Below are 25,211 nucleotides of genomic sequence, written 5' to 3'. Positions count from 1 at the left end.
AGGAGATTCGCGACCTCTCAGCATTTTCTATATTCAAACCAAACCATAAAAGGTCAATCTTTTTGCTTGGGATTGTGCTGCATTACAACTTTTTTCTACAAACTAGGTAAGTTTTTTTTACTCCCCCAGTCTGGTTCTCTACATACGTAGAAATGGTTTGCTAGAAAATTGCTCGACTTTATTTGTAGGCCATAATTCACATTGTGAACTCCGTAGATGTTCTTCAAATATGGGAGAAAGGAATCTGTACTTAAAAAAAAAAAAAAAAAAAAAGCACTCAATGGCACATTTGACTATAAGTAAACTGTGACATGGTGTGGCGTGAAACTGATAATGGCGTTCGTCGGGCATGGGGGATTAGCTCAAGTGGTAGAGCGCTCGCTTAGCATGCGAGAGGTAGCGGGATCTGATGCCCGCATTCTCCAATACAATCTTTGGATTCCTTTTTCAGTTGGCCGAGTGAATTGTTTTTGCCACCTGCTCGTGGCACACACGTCCAAACCTTGAAGACTTTCAACAATGGCTAAATCAAGCCTTCGATAGCTCAGCTGGTAGAGCGGAGGACTGTAGATCTAAATTAGCAATCCTTAGGTCGCTGGTTCAATTCCGGCTCGAAGGAAGTTTTGTGTATTCTATCAGATGTTTTCAACCTTCTGGCAAATACCAGACAGCTATGCTCTTTCTGGACATGTAGACAGAAACACAACCGGAAAGTTTTTTCTCCAGTTTGCCTTGTGAATTCAAATCTTAGGCAGCAACAGTGCTTTTACTTTATGGAGATGCTGAGCACCAATGTGAAAACGTCTTCAACTGTAGCATGCTACCCAAGCAAAAGGAACCAACGTCCCTGGGTGGACTCGAACCACCAACCTTTCGGTTAACAGCCGAACGCGCTAACCGATTGCGCCACAGAGACACAAACGCCTGCCGAACTTTCGTCTAACAGCCGGACGCACCCACCAGTTTTAACCGGAACCTTAAACAATGGTCAGACACCATTTCCTCTAATGATTTTCAACAATAATATGACACAAGAAAGCAAAAAAAAACAAAGAAACAATTGCAGAACCCCAGGAGTACTCTAGTCGCCAACAAATATGTAATGGCTGAAAATTTACATGTCATCGACATGAACACAAACAGTCATTAGAATTTTACTCTGTACATCTGTTAACACAAGCAGAGTGGCGCAGCGGAAGCGTGCTGGGCCCATAACCCAGAGGTCGATGGATCAAAACCATCCTCTGCTAAATTGTGCTGCATTACAACTTTTTTCTACAAACTAGGTAAGTTTTTTTTCATTCCCCCAGTTTGGTTCTCTATATACAGAGAAATGGTTTACTAGAAAATTGCACGACTGTATTTGTAGGCCATAATTCACATTGTGAAACCCAGCGGTCAATGGATTGAAACCAACCTCTTCTAAATAGTTGTGTTTTATAAACTTCATCATTGCATATCAACTGAACTTTTCTGTCAACAGCAAACGTGTCTCGGATCAAAAACACTAGTCAAAATCCTAAATCCCAGTACAACTCGTGCCAAAGGACCAGAAGGAGATTCGCGACCTCTCAGCATTTTCTATATTCAAACCAAACCATAAAAGATCAATCTTTTCGCTTGGGATTGTGCTGCATTACAACTTTTTTCTACAAACTAGGTAAGTTTTTTTTCATTCCCCCAGTTTGGTTCTCTATATACAGAGAAATGGTTTACTAGAAAATTGCTCGACTGTATTTGTAGGCCATAATTCACATTGTGAAACCCAGCGGTCGATGGATCGAAACCAACCTCTGCTAAATAGTTGTGTTTTATAAACTTCATCATTGCATATCAACTGAACTTTTCTGTCAACAGCAAACGTGTCTCGGATCAAAAACACTAGTCAAAATCCTAAATCCCAGTACAACTCGTGCCAAAGGACCAGAAGGAGATTCGCGACCTCTCAGCATTTTCTATATTCAAACCAAACCATAAAAGGTCAATCTTTTTGCTTGGGATTGTGCTGCATTACAACTTTTTTCTACAAACTAGGTAAGTTTTTTTTACTCCCCCAGTCTGGTTCTCTACATACATAGAAATGGTTTGCTAGAAAATTGCCCGACTGTATTTGTAGGCCATAATTCACATTGTGAAACCCAGCGGTCGATGGATCGAAACCAACCTCTGCTAAATAGTTGTGTTTTATAAACTTCATCATTGCATATCAACTGAACTTTTCTGTCAACAGCAAACGTGTCTCGGATCAAAAACACTAGTCAAAATCCTAAATCCCAGTACAACTCGTGCCAAAGGACCAGAAGGAGATTCGCGACCTCTCAGCATTTTCTATATTCAAACCAAACCATAAAAGGTCAATCTTTTTGCTTGGGATTGTGCTGCATTACAACTTTTTTCTACAAACTAGGTAAGTTTTTTTTACTCCCCCAGTCTGGTTCTCTACATACATAGAAATGGTTTGCTAGAAAATTGCCCGACTGTATTTGTAGGCCATAATTCACATTGTGAAACCCAGCGGTCGATGGATCGAAACCAACCTCTGCTAAATAGTTGTGATTTATAAACTTCATCATTGCATATCAACTGAACTTTTCTGTCAACAGCAAACGTGTCTCGGATCAAAAACACTAGTCAAAATCCTAAATCCCAGTACAACTCGTGCCAAAGGACCAGAAGGAGATTCGCGACCTCTCAGCATTTTCTATATTCAAACCAAACCATAAAAGGTCAATCTTTTTGCTTGGGATTGTGCTGCATTACAACTTTTTTCTACAAACTAGGTAAGTTTTTTTTACTCCCCCAGTCTGGTTCTCTACATACATAGAAATGGTTTGCTAGAAAATTGCCCGACTGTATTTGTAGGCCATAATTCACATTGTGAAACCCAGCGGTCGATGGATCGAAACCAACCTCTGCTAAATAGTTGTGATTTATAAACTTCATCATTGCATATCAACTGAACTTTTCTGTCAACAGCAAATGTGTCTCGGATCAAAAACACTAGTCAAAATCCTAAATCCCAGTACAACTCGTGCCAAAGGACCAGAAGGAGATTCGCGACCTCTCAGCATTTTCTATATTCAAACCAAACCATAAAAGGTCAATCTTTTTGCTTGGGATTGTGCTGCATTACAACTTTTTTCTACAAACTAGGTAAGTTTTTTTTACTCCCCCAGTCTGGTTCTCTACATACATAGAAATGGTTTGCTAGAAAATTGCCCGACTGTATTTGTAGGCCATAATTCACATTGTGAACTCCGTAGATGTTCTTCAAATATGGGAGAAAGGAATCTGTACTTAAAAAAAAAAAAAAAAAAAGCACTCAATGGCACATTTGACTATAAGTAAACTGTGACATGGTGTGGCGTGAAACTGATAATGGCGTTCGTCGGGCATGGGGGATTAGCTCAAGTGGTAGAGCGCTCGCTTAGCATGCGAGAGGTAGCGGGATCGATGCCCGCATTCTCCAATACAATCTTTGGATTCCTTTTTCAGTTGGCCGAGTGAATTGTTTATGCCACCTGCTCGTGGCACACACGTCCAAACCTTGAAGACTTTCAACAATGGCTAAATCAAGCCTTCGATAGCTCAGCTGGTAGAGCGGAGGACTGTAGATCTAAATTAGCAATCCTTAGGTCGCTGGTTCAATTCCGGCTCGAAGGAAGTTTTGTGTATTCTATCAGATGTTTTCAACCTTCTGGCAAATACCAGACAGCTATGCTCTTTCTGGACATGTAGACAGAAACACAACCGGAAAGTTTTTTCTCCAGTTTGCCTTGTGAATTCAAATCTTAGGCAGCAACAGTGCTTTTACTTTATGGAGATGCTGAGCACCAATGTGAAAACGTCTTCAACTGTAGCATGCTACCCAAGCAAAAGGAACCAACGTCCCTGGGTGGACTCGAACCACCAACCTTTCGGTTAACAGCCGAACGCGCTAACCGATTGCGCCACAGAGACACAAACGCCTGCCGAACTTTCGTCTAACAGCCGGACGCACCCACCAGTTTTAACCGGAACCTTAAACAATGGTCAGACACCATTTCCTCTAATGATTTTCAACAATAATATGACACAAGAAAGCAAAAAAAAACAAAGAAACAATTGCAGAACCCCAGGAGTACTCTAGTCGCCAACAAATATGTAATGGCTGAAAATTTACATGTCATCGACATGAACACAAACAGTCATTAGAATTTTACTCTGTACATCTGTTAACACAAGCAGAGTGGCGCAGCGGAAGCGTGCTGGGCCCATAACCCAGAGGTCGATGGATCGAAACCATCCTCTGCTAAATTGTGCTGCATTACAACTTTTTTCTACAAACTAGGTAAGTTTTTTTTCATTCCCCCAGTTTGGTTCTCTATATACAGAGAAATGGTTTACTAGAAAATTGCACGACTGTATTTGTAGGCCATAATTCACATTGTGAAACCCAGCGGTCAATGGATTGAAACCAACCTCTTCTAAATAGTTGTGTTTTATAAACTTCATCATTGCATATCAACTGAACTTTTCTGTCAACAGCAAACGTGTCTCGGATCAAAAACACTAGTCAAAATCCTAAATCCCAGTACAACTCGTGCCAAAGGACCAGAAGGAGATTCGCGACCTCTCAGCATTTTCTATATTCAAACCAAACCATAAAAGATCAATCTTTTCGCTTGGGATTGTGCTGCATTACAACTTTTTTCTACAAACTAGGTAAGTTTTTTTTCATTCCCCCAGTTTGGTTCTCTATATACAGAGACATGGTTTACTAGAAAATTGCTCGACTGTATTTGTAGGCCATAATTCACATTGTGAAACCCAGCGGTCGATGGATCGAAACCAACCTCTGCTAAATAGTTGTGTTTTATAAACTTCATCATTGCATATCAACTGAACTTTTCTGTCAACAGCAAACGTGTCTCGGATCAAAAACACTAGTCAAAATCCTAAATCCCAGTACAACTCGTGCCAAAGGACCAGAAGGAGATTCGCGACCTCTCAGCATTTTCTATATTCAAACCAAACCATAAAAGGTCAATCTTTTTGCTTGGGATTGTGCTGCATTACAACTTTTTTCTACAAACTAGGTAAGTTTTTTTTACTCCCCCAGTCTGGTTCTCTACATACATAGAAATGGTTTGCTAGAAAATTGCCCGACTGTATTTGTAGGCCATAATTCACATTGTGAAACCCAGCGGTCGATGGATCGAAACCAACCTCTGCTAAATAGTTGTGATTTATAAACTTCATCATTGCATATCAACTGAACTTTTCTGTCAACAGCAAACGTGTCTCGGATCAAAAACACTAGTCAAAATCCTAAATCCCAGTACAACTCGTGCCAAAGGACCAGAAGGAGATTCGCGACCTCTCAGCATTTTCTATATTCAAACCAAACCATAAAAGGTCAATCTTTTTGCTTGGGATTGTGCTGCATTACAACTTTTTTCTACAAACTAGGTAAGTTTTTTTTACTCCCCCAGTCTGGTTCTCTACATACATAGAAATGGTTTGCTATAAAATTGCCCGACTGTATTTGTAGGCCATAATTCACATTGTGAACTCCGTAGATGTTCTTCAAATATGGGAGAAAGGAATCTGTACTTAAAAAAAAAAAAAAAAAAAAAAAAAAAAGCACTCAATGGCACATTTGACTATAAGTAAACTGTGACATGGTGTGGCTTGAAACTGATAATGGCGTTCGTCGGGCATGGGGGATTAGCTCAAGTGGTAGAGCGCTCGCTTAGCATGCGAGAGGTAGCGGGATCGATGCCCGCATTCTCCAATACAATCTTTGGATTCCTTTTTCAGTTGGCCGAGTGAATTGTTTTTGCCACCTGCTCGTGGCACACACGTCCAAACCTTGAAGACTTTCAACAATGGCTAAATCAAGCCTTCGAGTTTTTTTTACTCCCCCAGTCTGGTTCTCTTCATACATAGAAATGGTTTGCTAGAAAATTGCCCGACTGTATTTGTAGGCCATAATTCACATTGTGAAACCCAGCGGTCGATGGATCGAAACCAACCTCTGCTAAATAGTTGTGATTTATAAACTTCATCATTGCATATCAACTGAACTTTTCTGTCAACAGCAAACGTGTCTCGGATCAAAAACACTAGTCAAAATCCTAAATCCCAGTACAACTCGTGCCAAAGGACCAGAAGGAGATTCGCGACCTCTCAGCATTTTCTATATTCAAACCAAACCATAAAAGGTCAATCTTTTTGCTTGGGATTGTGCTGCATTACAACTTTTTTCTACAAACTAGGTAAGTTTTTTTTACTCCCCCAGTCTGGTTCTCTACATACGTAGAAATGGTTTGCTAGAAAATTGCTCGACTTTATTTGTAGGCCATAATTCACATTGTGAACTCCGTAGATGTTCTTCAAATATGGGAGAAAGGAATCTGTACTTAAAAAAAAAAAAAAAAAAAAAGCACTCAATGGCACATTTGACTATAAGTAAACTGTGACATGGTGTGGCGTGAAACTGATAATGGCGTTCGTCGGGCATGGGGGATTAGCTCAAGTGGTAGAGCGCTCGCTTAGCATGCGAGAGGTAGCGGGATCTGATGCCCGCATTCTCCAATACAATCTTTGGATTCCTTTTTCAGTTGGCCGAGTGAATTGTTTTTGCCACCTGCTCGTGGCACACACGTCCAAACCTTGAAGACTTTCAACAATGGCTAAATCAAGCCTTCGATAGCTCAGCTGGTAGAGCGGAGGACTGTAGATCTAAATTAGCAATCCTTAGGTCGCTGGTTCAATTCCGGCTCGAAGGAAGTTTTGTGTATTCTATCAGATGTTTTCAACCTTCTGGCAAATACCAGACAGCTATGCTCTTTCTGGACATGTAGACAGAAACACAACCGGAAAGTTTTTTCTCCAGTTTGCCTTGTGAATTCAAATCTTAGGCAGCAACAGTGCTTTTACTTTATGGAGATGCTGAGCACCAATGTGAAAACGTCTTCAACTGTAGCATGCTACCCAAGCAAAAGGAACCAACGTCCCTGGGTGGACTCGAACCACCAACCTTTCGGTTAACAGCCGAACGCGCTAACCGATTGCGCCACAGAGACACAAACGCCTGCCGAACTTTCGTCTAACAGCCGGACGCACCCACCAGTTTTAACCGGAACCTTAAACAATGGTCAGACACCATTTCCTCTAATGATTTTCAACAATAATATGACACAAGAAAGCAAAAAAAAACAAAGAAACAATTGCAGAACCCCAGGAGTACTCTAGTCGCCAACAAATATGTAATGGCTGAAAATTTACATGTCATCGACATGAACACAAACAGTCATTAGAATTTTACTCTGTACATCTGTTAACACAAGCAGAGTGGCGCAGCGGAAGCGTGCTGGGCCCATAACCCAGAGGTCGATGGATCAAAACCATCCTCTGCTAAATTGTGCTGCATTACAACTTTTTTCTACAAACTAGGTAAGTTTTTTTTCATTCCCCCAGTTTGGTTCTCTATATACAGAGAAATGGTTTACTAGAAAATTGCACGACTGTATTTGTAGGCCATAATTCACATTGTGAAACCCAGCGGTCAATGGATTGAAACCAACCTCTTCTAAATAGTTGTGTTTTATAAACTTCATCATTGCATATCAACTGAACTTTTCTGTCAACAGCAAACGTGTCTCGGATCAAAAACACTAGTCAAAATCCTAAATCCCAGTACAACTCGTGCCAAAGGACCAGAAGGAGATTCGCGACCTCTCAGCATTTTCTATATTCAAACCAAACCATAAAAGATCAATCTTTTCGCTTGGGATTGTGCTGCATTACAACTTTTTTCTACAAACTAGGTAAGTTTTTTTTCATTCCCCCAGTTTGGTTCTCTATATACAGAGAAATGGTTTACTAGAAAATTGCTCGACTGTATTTGTAGGCCATAATTCACATTGTGAAACCCAGCGGTCGATGGATCGAAACCAACCTCTGCTAAATAGTTGTGTTTTATAAACTTCATCATTGCATATCAACTGAACTTTTCTGTCAACAGCAAACGTGTCTCGGATCAAAAACACTAGTCAAAATCCTAAATCCCAGTACAACTCGTGCCAAAGGACCAGAAGGAGATTCGCGACCTCTCAGCATTTTCTATATTCAAACCAAACCATAAAAGGTCAATCTTTTTGCTTGGGATTGTGCTGCATTACAACTTTTTTCTACAAACTAGGTAAGTTTTTTTTACTCCCCCAGTCTGGTTCTCTACATACATAGAAATGGTTTGCTAGAAAATTGCCCGACTGTATTTGTAGGCCATAATTCACATTGTGAAACCCAGCGGTCGATGGATCGAAACCAACCTCTGCTAAATAGTTGTGTTTTATAAACTTCATCATTGCATATCAACTGAACTTTTCTGTCAACAGCAAACGTGTCTCGGATCAAAAACACTAGTCAAAATCCTAAATCCCAGTACAACTCGTGCCAAAGGACCAGAAGGAGATTCGCGACCTCTCAGCATTTTCTATATTCAAACCAAACCATAAAAGGTCAATCTTTTTGCTTGGGATTGTGCTGCATTACAACTTTTTTCTACAAACTAGGTAAGTTTTTTTTACTCCCCCAGTCTGGTTCTCTACATACATAGAAATGGTTTGCTAGAAAATTGCCCGACTGTATTTGTAGGCCATAATTCACATTGTGAAACCCAGCGGTCGATGGATCGAAACCAACCTCTGCTAAATAGTTGTGATTTATAAACTTCATCATTGCATATCAACTGAACTTTTCTGTCAACAGCAAACGTGTCTCGGATCAAAAACACTAGTCAAAATCCTAAATCCCAGTACAACTCGTGCCAAAGGACCAGAAGGAGATTCGCGACCTCTCAGCATTTTCTATATTCAAACCAAACCATAAAAGGTCAATCTTTTTGCTTGGGATTGTGCTGCATTACAACTTTTTTCTACAAACTAGGTAAGTTTTTTTTACTCCCCCAGTCTGGTTCTCTACATACATAGAAATGGTTTGCTAGAAAATTGCCCGACTGTATTTGTAGGCCATAATTCACATTGTGAAACCCAGCGGTCGATGGATCGAAACCAACCTCTGCTAAATAGTTGTGATTTATAAACTTCATCATTGCATATCAACTGAACTTTTCTGTCAACAGCAAACGTGTCTCGGATCAAAAACACTAGTCAAAATCCTAAATCCCAGTACAACTCGTGCCAAAGGACCAGAAGGAGATTCGCGACCTCTCAGCATTTTCTATATTCAAACCAAACCATAAAAGGTCAATCTTTTTGCTTGGGATTGTGCTGCATTACAACTTTTTTCTACAAACTAGGTAAGTTTTTTTTACTCCCCCAGTCTGGTTCTCTACATACATAGAAATGGTTTGCTAGAAAATTGCCCGACTGTATTTGTAGGCCATAATTCACATTGTGAACTCCGTAGATGTTCTTCAAATATGGGAGAAAGGAATCTGTACTTAAAAAAAAAAAAAAAAAAAGCACTCAATGGCACATTTGACTATAAGTAAACTGTGACATGGTGTGGCGTGAAACTGATAATGGCGTTCGTCGGGCATGGGGGATTAGCTCAAGTGGTAGAGCGCTCGCTTAGCATGCGAGAGGTAGCGGGATCGATGCCCGCATTCTCCAATACAATCTTTGGATTCCTTTTTCAGTTGGCCGAGTGAATTGTTTATGCCACCTGCTCGTGGCACACACGTCCAAACCTTGAAGACTTTCAACAATGGCTAAATCAAGCCTTCGATAGCTCAGCTGGTAGAGCGGAGGACTGTAGATCTAAATTAGCAATCCTTAGGTCGCTGGTTCAATTCCGGCTCGAAGGAAGTTTTGTGTATTCTATCAGATGTTTTCAACCTTCTGGCAAATACCAGACAGCTATGCTCTTTCTGGACATGTAGACAGAAACACAACCGGAAAGTTTTTTCTCCAGTTTGCCTTGTGAATTCAAATCTTAGGCAGCAACAGTGCTTTTACTTTATGGAGATGCTGAGCACCAATGTGAAAACGTCTTCAACTGTAGCATGCTACCCAAGCAAAAGGAACCAACGTCCCTGGGTGGACTCGAACCACCAACCTTTCGGTTAACAGCCGAACGCGCTAACCGATTGCGCCACAGAGACACAAACGCCTGCCGAACTTTCGTCTAACAGCCGGACGCACCCACCAGTTTTAACCGGAACCTTAAACAATGGTCAGACACCATTTCCTCTAATGATTTTCAACAATAATATGACACAAGAAAGCAAAAAAAAACAAAGAAACAATTGCAGAACCCCAGGAGTACTCTAGTCGCCAACAAATATGTAATGGCTGAAAATTTACATGTCATCGACATGAACACAAACAGTCATTAGAATTTTACTCTGTACATCTGTTAACACAAGCAGAGTGGCGCAGCGGAAGCGTGCTGGGCCCATAACCCAGAGGTTGATGGATCGAAACCATCCTCTGCTAAATTGTGCTGCATTGCATCTTTTTCTACAAACTAGCTAAGTTTTTTTTCACTTCCCCATTTTGGTTCTCTATATACAGAGAAATGGTTTGCTAGAAAATTGCTCGACTGTATTTGTAGACCATAATTCACATTGTGAAACCCAGCGGTCAATGGATTGAAACCAACCTCTGCTAAATAGTTGTGTTTTATAAACTTCATCATTGCATATCAACTGAACTTTTCTGTCAACAGCAAACGTGTCTCGGATCAAAAACACTAGTCAAAATCCTAAATCCCAGTACAACTCGTGCCAAAGGACCAGAAGGAGATTCGCGACCTCTCAGCATTTTCTATATTCAAACCAAACCATAAAAGATCAATCTTTTCGCTTGGGATTGTGCTGCATTACAACTTTTTTCTACAAACTAGGTAAGTTTTTTTTCATTCCCCCAGTTTGGTTCTCTATATACAGAGAAATGGTTTACTAGAAAATTGCTCGACTGTATTTGTAGGCCATAATTCACATTGTGAAACCCAGCGGTTGATGGATCGAAACCAACCTCTGCTAAATAGTTGTGTTTTATAAACTTCATCATTGCATATCAACTGAACTTTTCTGTCAACAGCAAACGTGTCTCGGATCAAAAACACTAGTCAAAATCCTAAATCCCAGTACAACTCGTGCCAAAGGACCAGAAGGAGATTCGCGACCTCTCAGCATTTTCTATATTCAAACCAAACCATAAAAGGTCAATCTTTTTGCTTGGGATTGTGCTGCATTACAACTTTTTTCTACAAACTAGGTAAGTTTTTTTTACTCCCCCAGTCTGGTTCTCTACATACATAGAAATGGTTTGCTAGAAAATTGCCCGACTGTATTTGTAGGCCATAATTCACATTGTGAAACCCAGCGGTCGATGGATCGAAACCAACCTCTGCTAAATAGTTGTGATTTATAAACTTCATCATTGCATATCAACTGAACTTTTCTGTCAACAGCAAACGTGTCTCGGATCAAAAACACTAGTCAAAATCCTAAATCCCAGTACAACTCGTGCCAAAGGACCAGAAGGAGATTCGCGACCTCTCAGTATTTTCTATATTCAAACCAAACCATAAAAGGTCAATCTTTTTGCTTGGGATTGTGCTGCATTACAACTTTTTTCTACAAACTAGGTAAGTTTTTTTTACTCCCCCAGTCTGGTTCTCTACATACATAGAAATGGTTTGCTAGAAAATTGCTCGACTTTATTTGTAGGCCATAATTCACATTGTGAACTCCGTAGATGTTCTTCAAATATGGGAGAAAGGAATCTGTACTTAAAAAAAAAAAAAAAAAAAAAGCACTCAATGGCACATTTGACTATAAGTAAACTGTGACATGGTGTGGCGTGAAACTGATAATGGCGTTCGTCGGGCATGGGGGATTAGCTCAAGTGGTAGAGCGCTCGCTTAGCATGCGAGAGGTAGCGGGATCGATGCCCGCATTCTCCAATACAATCTTTGGATTCCTTTTTCAGTTGGCCGAGTGAATTGTTTTTGCCACCTGCTCGTGGCACACACGTCCAAACCTTGAAGACTTTCAACAATGGCTAAATCAAGCCTTCGATAGCTCAGCTGGTAGAGCGGAGGACTGTAGATCTAAATTAGCAATCCTTAGGTCGCTGGTTCAATTCCGGCTCGAAGGAAGTTTTGTGTATTCTATCAGATGTTTTCAACCTTCTGGCAAATACCAGACAGCTATGCTCTTTCTGGACATGTAGACAGAAACACAACCGGAAAGTTTTTTCTCCAGTTTGCCTTGTGAATTCAAATCTTAGGCAGCAACAGTGCTTTTACTTTATGGAGATGCTGAGCACCAATGTGAAAACGTCTTCAACTGTAGCATGCTACCCAAGCAAAAGGAACCAACGTCCCTGGGTGGACTCGAACCACCAACCTTTCGGTTAACAGCCGAACGCGCTAACCGATTGCGCCACAGAGACACAAACGCCTGCCGAACTTTCGTCTAACAGCCGGACGCACCCACCAGTTTTAACCGGAACCTTAAACAATGGTCAGACACCATTTCCTCTAATGATTTTCAACAATAATATGACACAAGAAAGCAAAAAAAAACAAAGAAACAATTGCAGAACCCCAGGAGTACTCTAGTCGCCAACAAATATGTAATGGCTGAAAATTTACATGTCATCGACATGAACACAAACAGTCATTAGAATTTTACTCTGTACATCTGTTAACACAAGCAGAGTGGCGCAGCGGAAGCGTGCTGGGCCCATAACCCAGAGGTCGATGGATCGAAACCATCCTCTGCTAAATTGTGCTGCATTGCATCTTTTTCTACAAACTAGCTAAGTTTTTTTTCACTTCCCCATTTTGGTTCTCTATATACAGAGAAATGGTTTGCTAGAAAATTGCTCGACTGTATTTGTAGACCATAATTCACATTGTGAAACCCAGCGGTCAATGGATTGAAACCAACCTCTGCTAAATAGTTGTGTTTTATAAACTTCATCATTGCATATCAACTGAACTTTTCTGTCAACAGCAAACGTGTCTCGGATCAAAAACACTAGTCAAAATCCTAAATCCCAGTACAACTCGTGCCAAAGGACCAGAAGGAGATTCGCGACCTCTCAGCATTTTCTATATTCAAACCAAACCATAAAAGATCAATCTTTTCGCTTGGGATTGTGCTGCATTACAACTTTTTTCTACAAACTAGGTAAGTTTTTTTTCATTCCCCCAGTTTGGTTCTCTATATACAGAGAAATGGTTTACTAGAAAATTGCTCGACTGTATTTGTAGGCCATAATTCACATTGTGAAACCCAGCGGTTGATGGATCGAAACCAACCTCTGCTAAATAGTTGTGTTTTATAAACTTCATCATTGCATATCAACTGAACTTTTCTGTCAACAGCAAACGTGTCTCGGATCAAAAACACTAGTCAAAATCCTAAATCCCAGTACAACTCGTGCCAAAGGACCAGAAGGAGATTCGCGACCTCTCAGCATTTTCTATATTCAAACCAAACCATAAAAGGTCAATCTTTTTGCTTGGGATTGTGCTGCATTACAACTTTTTTCTACAAACTAGGTAAGTTTTTTTTACTCCCCCAGTCTGGTTCTCTACATACATAGAAATGGTTTGCTAGAAAATTGCCCGACTGTATTTGTAGGCCATAATTCACATTGTGAAACCCAGCGGTCGATGGATCGAAACCAACCTCTGCTAAATAGTTGTGATTTATAAACTTCATCATTGCATATCAACTGAACTTTTCTGTCAACAGCAAACGTGTCTCGGATCAAAAACACTAGTCAAAATCCTAAATCCCAGTACAACTCGTGCCAAAGGACCAGAAGGAGATTCGCGACCTCTCAGCATTTTCTATATTCAAACCAAACCATAAAAGGTCAATCTTTTTGCTTGGGATTGTGCTGCATTACAACTTTTTTCTACAAACTAGGTAAGTTTTTTTTACTCCCCCAGTCTGGTTCTCTACATACGTAGAAATGGTTTGCTAGAAAATTGCTCGACTTTATTTGTAGGCCATAATTCACATTGTGAACTCCGTAGATGTTCTTCAAATATGGGAGAAAGGAATCTGTACTTAAAAAAAAAAAAAAAAAAAAAGCACTCAATGGCACATTTGACTATAAGTAAACTGTGACATGGTGTGGCGTGAAACTGATAATGGCGTTCGTCGGGCATGGGGGATTAGCTCAAGTGGTAGAGCGCTCGCTTAGCATGCGAGAGGTAGCGGGATCGATGCCCGCATTCTCCAATACAATCTTTGGATTCCTTTTTCAGTTGGCCGAGTGAATTGTTTTTGCCACCTGCTCGTGGCACACACGTCCAAACCTTGAAGACTTTCAACAATGGCTAAATCAAGCCTTCGAGTTTTTTTTACTCCCCCAGTCTGGTTCTCTACATACATAGAAATGGTTTGCTAGAAAATTGCCCGACTGTATTTGTAGGCCATAATTCACATTGTGAAACCCAGCGGTCGATGGATCGAAACCAACCTCTGCTAAATAGTTGTGATTTATAAACTTCATCATTGCATATCAACTGAACTTTTCTGTCAACAGCAAACGTGTCTCGGATCAAAAACACTAGTCAAAATCCTAAATCCCAGTACAACTCGTGCCAAAGGACCAGAAGGAGATTCGCGACCTCTCAGCATTTTCTATATTCAAACCAAACCATAAAAGGTCAATCTTTTTGCTTGGGATTGTGCTGCATTACAACTTTTTTCTACAAACTAGGTAAGTTTTTTTTACTCCCCCAGTCTGGTTCTCTACATACGTAGAAATAGTTTGCTAGAAAATTGCTCGACTTTATTTGTAGGCCATAATTCACATTGTGAACTCCGTAGATGTTCTTCAAATATGGGAGAAAGGAATCTGTACTTAAAAAAAAAAAAAAAAAAAAGCACTCAATGGCACATTTGACTATAAGTAAACTGTGACATGGTGTGGCGTGAAACTGATAATGGCGTTCGTCGGGCATGGGGGATTAGCTCAAGTGGTAGAGCGCTCGCTTAGCATGCGAGAGGTAGCGGGATCGATGCCCGCATTCTCCAATACAATCTTTGGATTCCTTTTTCAGTTGGCCGAGTGAATTGTTTTTGCCACCTGCTCGTGGCACACACGTCCAAACCTTGAAGACTTTCAACAATGGCTAAATCAAGCCTTCGAGTTTTTTTTACTCCCCCAGTCTGGTTCTCTACATACATAGAAATGGTTTGCTAGAAAATTGCCCGACTGTATTTGTAGGCCATAATTCACATTGTGAAACCCAGCGGTCGATGGATCGAAACCAACCTCTGCTAAATAGTTGTGATTTATAAACTTCATCATTGCATATCAACTGAACTTTTCTGTCAACAGCAAACGTGTCTCGGATCAAAAACACTAGTCAAAATCCTAAATCCCAGTACAACTCGTGCCAAAGGACCAGAAGGAGATTCGCGACCTCTCAGCATTTTCTATATTCAAACCAAACCATAAAAGGTCAATCTTTTTGCTTGGGATTGTGCTGCATTACAACTTTTTTCTACAAACTAGGTAAGTTTTTTTTACTCCCCCAGTCTGGTTCTCTACATACGTAGAAATGGTTTGCTAGAAAATTGCTCGACTTTATTTGTAGGCCATAATTCACATTGTGAACTCCGTAGATGTTCTTCAAATATGGGAGAAAGGAATCTGTACTTAAAAAAAAAAAAAAAAAAAAAGCACTCAATGGCACATTTGACTATAAGTAAACTGTGACATGGTGTGGCGTGAAACTGATAATGGCGTTCGTCGGGCATGGGGGATTAGCTCAAGTGGTAGAGCGCTCGCTTAGCATGCGAGAGGTAGCGGGATCTGATGCCCGCATTCTCCAATACAATCTTTGGATTCCTTTTTCAGTTGGCCGAGTGAATTGTTTTTGCCACCTGCTCGTGGCACACACGTCCAAACCTTGAAGACTTTTAACAATGGCTAAATCAAGCCTTCGATAGCTCAGCTGGTAGAGCGGAGGACTGTAGATCTAAATTAGCAATCCTTAGGTCGCTGGTTCAATTCCGGCTCGAAGGAAGTTTTGTGTATTCTATCAGATGTTTTCAACCTTCTGGCAAATACCAGACAGCTATGCTCTTTCTGGACATGTAGACAGAAACACAACCGGAAAGTTTTTTCTCCAGTTTGCCTTGTGAATTCAAATCTTAGGCAGCAACAGTGCTTTTACTTTATGGAGATGCTGAGCACCAATGTGAAAACGTCTTCAACTGTAGCATGCTACCCAAGCAAAAGGAACCAACGTCCCTGGGTGGACTCGAACCACCAACCTTTCGGTTAACAGCCGAACGCGCTAACCGATTGCGCCACAGAGACACAAACGCCTGCCGAACTTTCGTCTAACAGCCGGACGCACCCACCAGTTTTAACCGGAACCTTAAACAATGGTCAGACACCATTTCCTCTAATGATTTTCAACAATAATATGACACAAGAAAGCAAAAAAAAACAAAGAAACAATTGCAGAACCCCAGGAGTACTCTAGTCGCCAACAAATATGTAATGGCTGAAAATTTACATGTCATCGACATGAACACAAACAGTCATTAGAATTTTACTCTGTACATCTGTTAACACAAGCAGAGTGGCGCAGCGGAAGCGTGCTGGGCCCATAACCCAGAGGTCGATGGATCAAAACCATCCTCTGCTAAATTGTGCTGCATTACAACTTTTTTCTACAAACTAGGTAAGTTTTTTTTCATTCCCCCAGTTTGGTTCTCTATATACAGAGAAATGGTTTACTAGAAAATTGCACGACTGTATTTGTAGGCCATAATTCACATTGTGAAACCCAGCGGTCAATGGATTGAAACCAACCTCTTCTAAATAGTTGTGTTTTATAAACTTCATCATTGCATATCAACTGAACTTTTCTGTCAACAGCAAACGTGTCTCGGATCAAAAACACTAGTCAAAATCCTAAATCCCAGTACAACTCGTGCCAAAGGACCAGAAGGAGATTCGCGACCTCTCAGCATTTTCTATATTCAAACCAAACCATAAAAGATCAATCTTTTCGCTTGGGATTGTGCTGCATTACAACTTTTTTCTACAAACTAGGTAAGTTTTTTTTCATTCCCCCAGTTTGGTTCTCTATATACAGAGAAATGGTTTACTAGAAAATTGCTCGACTGTATTTGTAGGCCATAATTCACATTGTGAAACCCAGCGGTTGATGGATCGAAACCAACCTCTGCTAAATAGTTGTGTTTTATAAACTTCATCATTGCATATCAACTGAACTTTTCTGTCAACAGCAAACGTGTCTCGGATCAAAAACACTAGTCAAAATCCTAAATCCCAGTACAACTCGTGCCAAAGGACCAGAAGGAGATTCGCGACCTCTCAGCATTTTCTATATTCAAACCAAACCATAAAAGGTCAATCTTTTTGCTTGGGATTGTGCTGCATTACAACTTTTTTCTACAAACTAGGTAAGTTTTTTTTACTCCCCCAGTCTGGTTCTCTACATACATAGAAATGGTTTGCTAGAAAATTGCCCGACTGTATTTGTAGGCCATAATTCACATTGTGAAACCCAGCGGTCGATGGATCGAAACCAACCTCTGCTAAATAGTTGTGATTTATAAACTTCATCATTGCATATCAACTGAACTTTTCTGTCAACAGCAAACGTGTCTCGGATCAAAAACACTAGTCAAAATCCTAAATCCCAGTACAACTCGTGCCAAAGGACCAGAAGGAGATTCGCGACCTCTCAGCATTTTCTATATTCAAACCAAACCATAAAAGGTCAATCTTTTTGCTTGGGATTGTGCTGCATTACAACTTTTTTCTACAAACTAGGTAAGTTTTTTTTACTCCCCCAGTCTGGTTCTCTACATACGTAGAAATGGTTTGCTAGAAAATTGCTCGACTTTATTTGTAGGCCATAATTCACATTGTGAACTCCGTAGATGTTCTTCAAATATGGGAGAAAGGAATCTGTACTTAAAAAAAAAAAAAAAAAAAAAGCACTCAATGGCACATTTGACTATAAGTAAACTGTGACATGGTGTGGCGTGAAACTGATAATGGCGTTCGTCGGGCATGGGGGATTAGCTCAAGTGGTAGAGCGCTCGCTTAGCATGCGAGAGGTAGCGGGATCGATGCCCGCATTCTCCAATACAATCTTTGGATTCCTTTTTCAGTTGGCCGAGTGAATTGTTTTTGCCACCTGCTCGTGGCACACACGTCCAAACCTTGAAGACTTTCAACAATGGCTAAATCAAGCCTTCGAGTTTTTTTTACTCCCCCAGTCTGGTTCTCTACATACATAGAAATGGTTTGCTAGAAAATTGCCCGACTGTATTTGTAGGCCATAATTCACATTGTGAAACCCAGCGGTCGATGGATCGAAACCAACCTCTGCTAAATAGTTGTGATTTATAAACTTCATCATTGCATATCAACTGAACTTTTCTGTCAACAGCAAACGTGTCTCGGATCAAAAACACTAGTCAAAATCCTAAATCCCAGTACAACTCGTGCCAAAGGACCAGAAGGAGATTCGCGACCTCTCAGCATTTTCTATATTCAAACCAAACCATAAAAGGTCAATCTTTTTGCTTGGGATTGTGCTGCATTACAACTTTTTTCTACAAACTAGGTAAGTTTTTTTTACTCCCCCAGTCTGGTTCTCTACATACGTAGAAATAGTTTGCTAGAAAATTGCTCGACTTTATTTGTAGGCCATAATTCACATTGTGAACTCCGTAGATGTTCTTCAAATATGGGAGAAAGGAATCTGTACTTAAAAAAAAAAAAAAAAAAAAGCACTCAATGGCACATTTGACTATAAGTAAACTGTGACATGGTGTGGCGTGAAACTGATAATGGCGTTCGTCGGGCATGGGGGATTAGCTCAAGTGGTAGAGCGCTCGCTTAGCATGCGAGAGGTAGCGGGATCGATGCCCGCATTCTCCAATACAATCTTTGGATTCCTTTTTCAGTTGGCCGAGTGAATTGTTTTTGCCACCTGCTCGTGGCACACACGTCCAAACCTTGAAGACTTTCAACAATGGCTAAATCAAGCCTTCGAGTTTTTTTTACTCCCCCAGTCTGGTTCTCTACATACATAGAAATGGTTTGCTAGAAAATTGCCCGACTGTATTTGTAGGCCATAATTCACATTGTGAAACCCAGCGGTCGATGGATCGAAACCAACCTCTGCTAAATAGTTGTGATTTATAAACTTCATCATTGCATATCAACTGAACTTTTCTGTCAACAGCAAACGTGTCTCGGATCAAAAACACTAGTCAAAATCCTAAATCCCAGTACAACTCGTGCCAAAGGACCAGAAGGAGATTCGCGACCTCTCAGCATTTTCTATATTCAAACCAAACCATAAAAGGTCAATCTTTTTGCTTGGGATTGTGCTGCATTACAACTTTTTTCTACAAACTAGGTAAGTTTTTTTTACTCCCCCAGTCTGGTTCTCTACATACGTAGAAATGGTTTGCTAGAAAATTGCTCGACTTTATTTGTAGGCCATAATTCACATTGTGAACTCCGTAGATGTTCTTCAAATATGGGAGAAAGGAATCTGTACTTAAAAAAAAAAAAAAAAAAAAAGCACTCAATGGCACATTTGACTATAAGTAAACTGTGACATGGTGTGGCGTGAAACTGATAATGGCGTTCGTCGGGCATGGGGGATTAGCTCAAGTGGTAGAGCGCTCGCTTAGCATGCGAGAGGTAGCGGGATCTGATGCCCGCATTCTCCAATACAATCTTTGGATTCCTTTTTCAGTTGGCCGAGTGAATTGTTTTTGCCACCTGCTCGTGGCACACACGTCCAAACCTTGAAGACTTTTAACAATGGCTAAATCAAGCCTTCGATAGCTCAGCTGGTAGAGCGGAGGACTGTAGATCTAAATTAGCAATCCTTAGGTCGCTGGTTCAATTCCGGCTCGAAGGAAGTTTTGTGTATTCTATCAGATGTTTTCAACCTTCTGGCAAATACCAGACAGCTATGCTCTTTCTGGACATGTAGACAGAAACACAACCGGAAAGTTTTTTCTCCAGTTTGCCTTGTGAATTCAAATCTTAGGCAGCAACAGTGCTTTTACTTTATGGAGATGCTGAGCACCAATGTGAAAACGTCTTCAACTGTAGCATGCTACCCAAGCAAAAGGAACCAACGTCCCTGGGTGGACTCGAACCACCAACCTTTCGGTTAACAGCCGAACGCGCTAACCGATTGCGCCACAGAGACACAAACGCCTGCCGAACTTTCGTCTAACAGCCGGACGCACCCACCAGTTTTAACCGGAACCTTAAACAATGGTCAGACACCATTTCCTCTAATGATTTTCAACAATAATATGACACAAGAAAGCAAAAAAAAACAAAGAAACAATTGCAGAACCCCAGGAGTACTCTAGTCGCCAACAAATATGTAATGGCTGAAAATTTACATGTCATCGACATGAACACAAACAGTCATTAGAATTTTACTCTGTACATCTGTTAACACAAGCAGAGTGGCGCAGCGGAAGCGTGCTGGGCCCATAACCCAGAGGTCGATGGATCAAAACCATCCTCTGCTAAATTGTGCTGCATTACAACTTTTTTCTACAAACTAGGTAAGTTTTTTTTCATTCCCCCAGTTTGGTTCTCTATATACAGAGAAATGGTTTACTAGAAAATTGCACGACTGTATTTGTAGGCCATAATTCACATTGTGAAACCCAGCGGTCAATGGATTGAAACCAACCTCTTCTAAATAGTTGTGTTTTATAAACTTCATCATTGCATATCAACTGAACTTTTCTGTCAACAGCAAACGTGTCTCGGATCAAAAACACTAGTCAAAATCCTAAATCCCAGTACAACTCGTGCCAAAGGACCAGAAGGAGATTCGCGACCTCTCAGCATTTTCTATATTCAAACCAAACCATAAAAGATCAATCTTTTCGCTTGGGATTGTGCTGCATTACAACTTTTTTCTACAAACTAGGTAAGTTTTTTTTCATTCCCCCAGTTTGGTTCTCTATATACAGAGAAATGGTTTACTAGAAAATTGCTCGACTGTATTTGTAGGCCATAATTCACATTGTGAAACCCAGCGGTCGATGGATCGAAACCAACCTCTGCTAAATAGTTGTGTTTTATAAACTTCATCATTGCATATCAACTGAACTTTTCTGTCAACAGCAAACGTGTCTCGGATCAAAAACACTAGTCAAAATCCTAAATCCCAGTACAACTCGTGCCAAAGGACCAGAAGGAGATTCGCGACCTCTCAGCATTTTCTATATTCAAACCAAACCATAAAAGGTCAATCTTTTTGCTTGGGATTGTGCTGCATTACAACTTTTTTCTACAAACTAGGTAAGTTTTTTTTACTCCCCCAGTCTGGTTCTCTACATACATAGAAATGGTTTGCTAGAAAATTGCCCGACTGTATTTGTAGGCCATAATTCACATTGTGAAACCCAGCGGTCGATGGATCGAAACCAACCTCTGCTAAATAGTTGTGTTTTATAAACTTCATCATTGCATATCAACTGAACTTTTCTGTCAACAGCAAACGTGTCTCGGATCAAAAACACTAGTCAAAATCCTAAATCCCAGTACAACTCGTGCCAAAGGACCAGAAGGAGATTCGCGACCTCTCAGCATTTTCTATATTCAAACCAAACCATAAAAGGTCAATCTTTTTGCTTGGGATTGTGCTGCATTACAACTTTTTTCTACAAACTAGGTAAGTTTTTTTTACTCCCCCAGTCTGGTTCTCTACATACATAGAAATGGTTTGCTAGAAAATTGCCCGACTGTATTTGTAGGCCATAATTCACATTGTGAAACCCAGCGGTCGATGGATCGAAACCAACCTCTGCTAAATAGTTGTGATTTATAAACTTCATCATTGCATATCAACTGAACTTTTCTGTCAACAGCAAACGTGTCTCGGATCAAAAACACTAGTCAAAATCCTAAATCCCAGTACAACTCGTGCCAAAGGACCAGAAGGAGATTCGCGACCTCTCAGCATTTTCTATATTCAAACCAAACCATAAAAGGTCAATCTTTTTGCTTGGGATTGTGCTGCATTACAACTTTTTTCTACAAACTAGGTAAGTTTTTTTTACTCCCCCAGTCTGGTTCTCTACATACGTAGAAATGGTTTGCTAGAAAATTGCTCGACTTTATTTGTAGGCCATAATTCACATTGTGAACTCCGTAGATGTTCTTCAAATATGGGAGAAAGGAATCTGTACTTAAAAAAAAAAAAAAAAAAAAAGCACTCAATGGCACATTTGACTATAAGTAAACTGTGACATGGTGTGGCGTGAAACTGATAATGGCGTTAGTCGGGCATGGGGGATTAGCTCAAGTGGTAGAGCGCTCGCTTAGCATGCGAGAGGTAGCGGGATCTGATGCCCGCATTCTCCAATACAATCTTTGGATTCCTTTTTCAGTTGGCCGAGTGAATTGTTTTTGCCACCTGCTCGTGGCACACACGTCCAAACCTTGAAGACTTTCAACAATGGCTAAATCAAGCCTTCGATAGCTCAGCTGGTAGAGCGGAGGACTGTAGATCTAAATTAGCAATCCTTAGGTCGCTGGTTCAATTCCGGCTCGAAGGAAGTTTTGTGTATTCTATCAGATGTTTTCAACCTTCTGGCAAATACCAGACAGCTATGCTCTTTCTGGACATGTAGACAGAAACACAACCGGAAAGTTTTTTCTCCAGTTTGCCTTGTGAATTCAAATCTTAGGCAGCAACAGTGCTTTTACTTTATGGAGATGCTGAGCACCAATGTGAAAACGTCTTCAACTGTAGCATGCTACCCAAGCAAAAGGAACCAACGTCCCTGGGTGGACTCGAACCACCAACCTTTCGGTTAACAGCCGAACGCGCTAACCGATTGCGCCACAGAGACACAAACGCCTGCCGAACTTTCGTCTAACAGCCGGACGCACCCACCAGTTTTAACCGGAACCTTAAACAATGGTCAGACACCATTTCCTCTAATGATTTTCAACAATAATATGACACAAGAATGCAAAAAAAAACAAAGAAACAATTGCAGAACCCCAGGAGTACTCTAGTCGCCAACAAATATGTAATGGCTGAAAATTTACATGTCATCGACATGAACACAAACAGTCATTAGAATTTTACTCTGTACATCTGTTAACACAAGCAGAGTGGCGCAGCGGAAGCGTGCTGGGCCCATAACCCAGAGGTCGATGGATCAAAACCATCCTCTGCTAAATTGTGCTGCATTACAACTTTTTTCTACAAACTAGGTAAGTTTTTTTTCATTCCCCCAGTTTGGTTCTCTATATACAGAGAAATGGTTTACTAGAAAATTGCACGACTGTATTTGTAGGCCATAATTCACATTGTGAAACCCATCGGTCAATGGATTGAAACCAACCTCTTCTAAATAGTTGTGTTTTATAAACTTCATCATTGCATATCAACTGAACTTTTCTGTCAACAGCAAACGTGTCTCGGATCAAAAACACTAGTCAAAATCCTAAATCCCAGTACAACTCGTGCCAAAGGACCAGAAGGAGATTCGCGACCTCTCAGCATTTTCTATATTCAAACCAAACCATAAAAGATCAATCTTTTCGCTTGGGATTGTGCTGCATTACAACTTTTTTCTACAAACTAGGTAAGTTTTTTTTCATTCCCCCAGTTTGGTTCTCTATATACAGAGAAATGGTTTACTAGAAAATTGCTCGACTGTATTTGTAGGCCATAATTCACATTGTGAAACCCAGCGGTCGATGGATCGAAACCAACCTCTGCTAAATAGTTGTGTTTTATAAACTTCATCATTGCATATCAACTGAACTTTTCTGTCAACAGAAAACGTGTCTCGGATCAAAAACACTAGTCAAAATCCTAAATCCCAGTACAACTCGTGCCAAAGGACCAGAAGGAGATTCGCGACCTCTCAGCATTTTCTATATTCAAACCAAACCATAAAAGGTCAATCTTTTTGCTTGGGATTGTGCTGCATTACAACTTTTTTCTACAAACTAGGTAAGTTTTTTTTACTCCCCCAGTCTGGTTCTCTACATACATAGAAATGGTTTGCTAGAAAATTGCCCGACTGTATTTGTAGGCCATAATTCACATTGTGAAACCCAGCGGTCGATGGATCGAAACCAACCTCTGCTAAATAGTTGTGTTTTATAAACTTCATCATTGCATATCAACTGAACTTTTCTGTCAACAGCAAACGTGTCTCGGATCAAAAACACTAGTCAAAATCCTAAATCCCAGTACAACTCGTGCCAAAGGACCAGAAGGAGATTCGCGACCTCTCAGCATTTTCTATATTCAAACCAAACCATAAAAGGTCAATCTTTTTGCTTGGGATTGTGCTGCATTACAACTTTTTTCTACAAACTAGGTAAGTTTTTTTTACTCCCCCAGTCTGGTTCTCTACATACATAGAAATGGTTTGCTAGAAAATTGCCCGACTGTATTTGTAGGCCATAATTCACATTGTGAAACCCAGCGGTCGATGGATCGAAACCAACCTCTGCTAAATAGTTGTGATTTATAAACTTCATCATTGCATATCAACTGAACTTTTCTGTCAACAGCAAACGTGTCTCGGATCAAAAACACTAGTCAAAATCCTAAATCCCAGTACAACTCGTGCCAAAGGACCAGAAGGAGATTCGCGACCTCTCAGCATTTTCTATATTCAAACCAAACCATAAAAGGTCAATCTTTTTGCTTGGGATTGTGCTGCATTACAACTTTTTTCTACAAACTAGGTAAGTTTTTTTTACTCCCCCAGTCTGGTTCTCTACATACATAGAAATGGTTTGCTAGAAAATTGCCCGACTGTATTTGTAGGCCATAATTCACATTGTGAAACCCAGCGGTCGATGGATCGAAACCAACCTCTGCTAAATAGTTGTGATTTATAAACTTCATCATTGCATATCAACTGAACTTTTCTGTCAACAGCAAATGTGTCTCGGATCAAAAACACTAGTCAAAATCCTAAATCCCAGTACAACTCGTGCCAAAGGACCAGAAGGAGATTCGCGACCTCTCAGCATTTTCTATATTCAAACCAAACCATAAAAGGTCAATCTTTTTGCTTGGGATTGTGCTGCATTACAACTTTTTTCTACAAACTAGGTAAGTTTTTTTTACTCCCCCAGTCTGGTTCTCTACATACATAGAAATGGTTTGCTATAAAATTGCCCGACTGTATTTGT

General features: G+C 40.5%; 8 non-coding genes across 8 annotated transcripts; all 8 read right to left on the bottom strand.

Moving 5' to 3' along the window:
- Window positions 1–842: 842 nt before the first annotated feature.
- TRNAN-GUU (transfer RNA asparagine (anticodon GUU)) lies at window positions 843–916 on the bottom strand. The gene has a single exon. It is a non-coding gene; the product is annotated as a tRNA-Asn (tRNA).
- Window positions 917–3,886: 2,970 nt separating this feature from the next.
- Window positions 3,887–3,960, bottom strand: TRNAN-GUU (transfer RNA asparagine (anticodon GUU)). The gene has a single exon. It is a non-coding gene; the product is annotated as a tRNA-Asn (tRNA).
- Window positions 3,961–6,996: 3,036 nt separating this feature from the next.
- On the bottom strand, window positions 6,997–7,070 carry TRNAN-GUU (transfer RNA asparagine (anticodon GUU)). Its single transcript has one exon. It is a non-coding gene; the product is annotated as a tRNA-Asn (tRNA).
- A 2,970-nt stretch (window positions 7,071–10,040) lies between these two features.
- TRNAN-GUU (transfer RNA asparagine (anticodon GUU)) lies at window positions 10,041–10,114 on the bottom strand. The gene has a single exon. It is a non-coding gene; the product is annotated as a tRNA-Asn (tRNA).
- Window positions 10,115–12,339: 2,225 nt separating this feature from the next.
- TRNAN-GUU (transfer RNA asparagine (anticodon GUU)) lies at window positions 12,340–12,413 on the bottom strand. Its single transcript has one exon. It is a non-coding gene; the product is annotated as a tRNA-Asn (tRNA).
- Window positions 12,414–16,242: 3,829 nt separating this feature from the next.
- TRNAN-GUU (transfer RNA asparagine (anticodon GUU)) lies at window positions 16,243–16,316 on the bottom strand. The gene has a single exon. It is a non-coding gene; the product is annotated as a tRNA-Asn (tRNA).
- A 3,830-nt stretch (window positions 16,317–20,146) lies between these two features.
- TRNAN-GUU (transfer RNA asparagine (anticodon GUU)) lies at window positions 20,147–20,220 on the bottom strand. Its single transcript has one exon. It is a non-coding gene; the product is annotated as a tRNA-Asn (tRNA).
- A 2,600-nt stretch (window positions 20,221–22,820) lies between these two features.
- Window positions 22,821–22,894, bottom strand: TRNAN-GUU (transfer RNA asparagine (anticodon GUU)). The gene has a single exon. It is a non-coding gene; the product is annotated as a tRNA-Asn (tRNA).
- Between the last annotated feature and the right edge of the window lie 2,317 nt (window positions 22,895–25,211).

The sequence above is a fragment of the Dendrobates tinctorius genome, unplaced genomic scaffold, assembly GCF_039654945.1.
Source record: "Dendrobates tinctorius isolate UK_male_01 unplaced genomic scaffold, ASM3965494v1 ptg000251l, whole genome shotgun sequence".
In the NCBI taxonomy this organism is placed as follows: Eukaryota; Metazoa; Chordata; class Amphibia; order Anura; family Dendrobatidae; genus Dendrobates; species Dendrobates tinctorius.
Note: the sequence above shows the minus strand (reverse complement) of the source record. Positions and strands in the feature narration are given on the sequence as shown.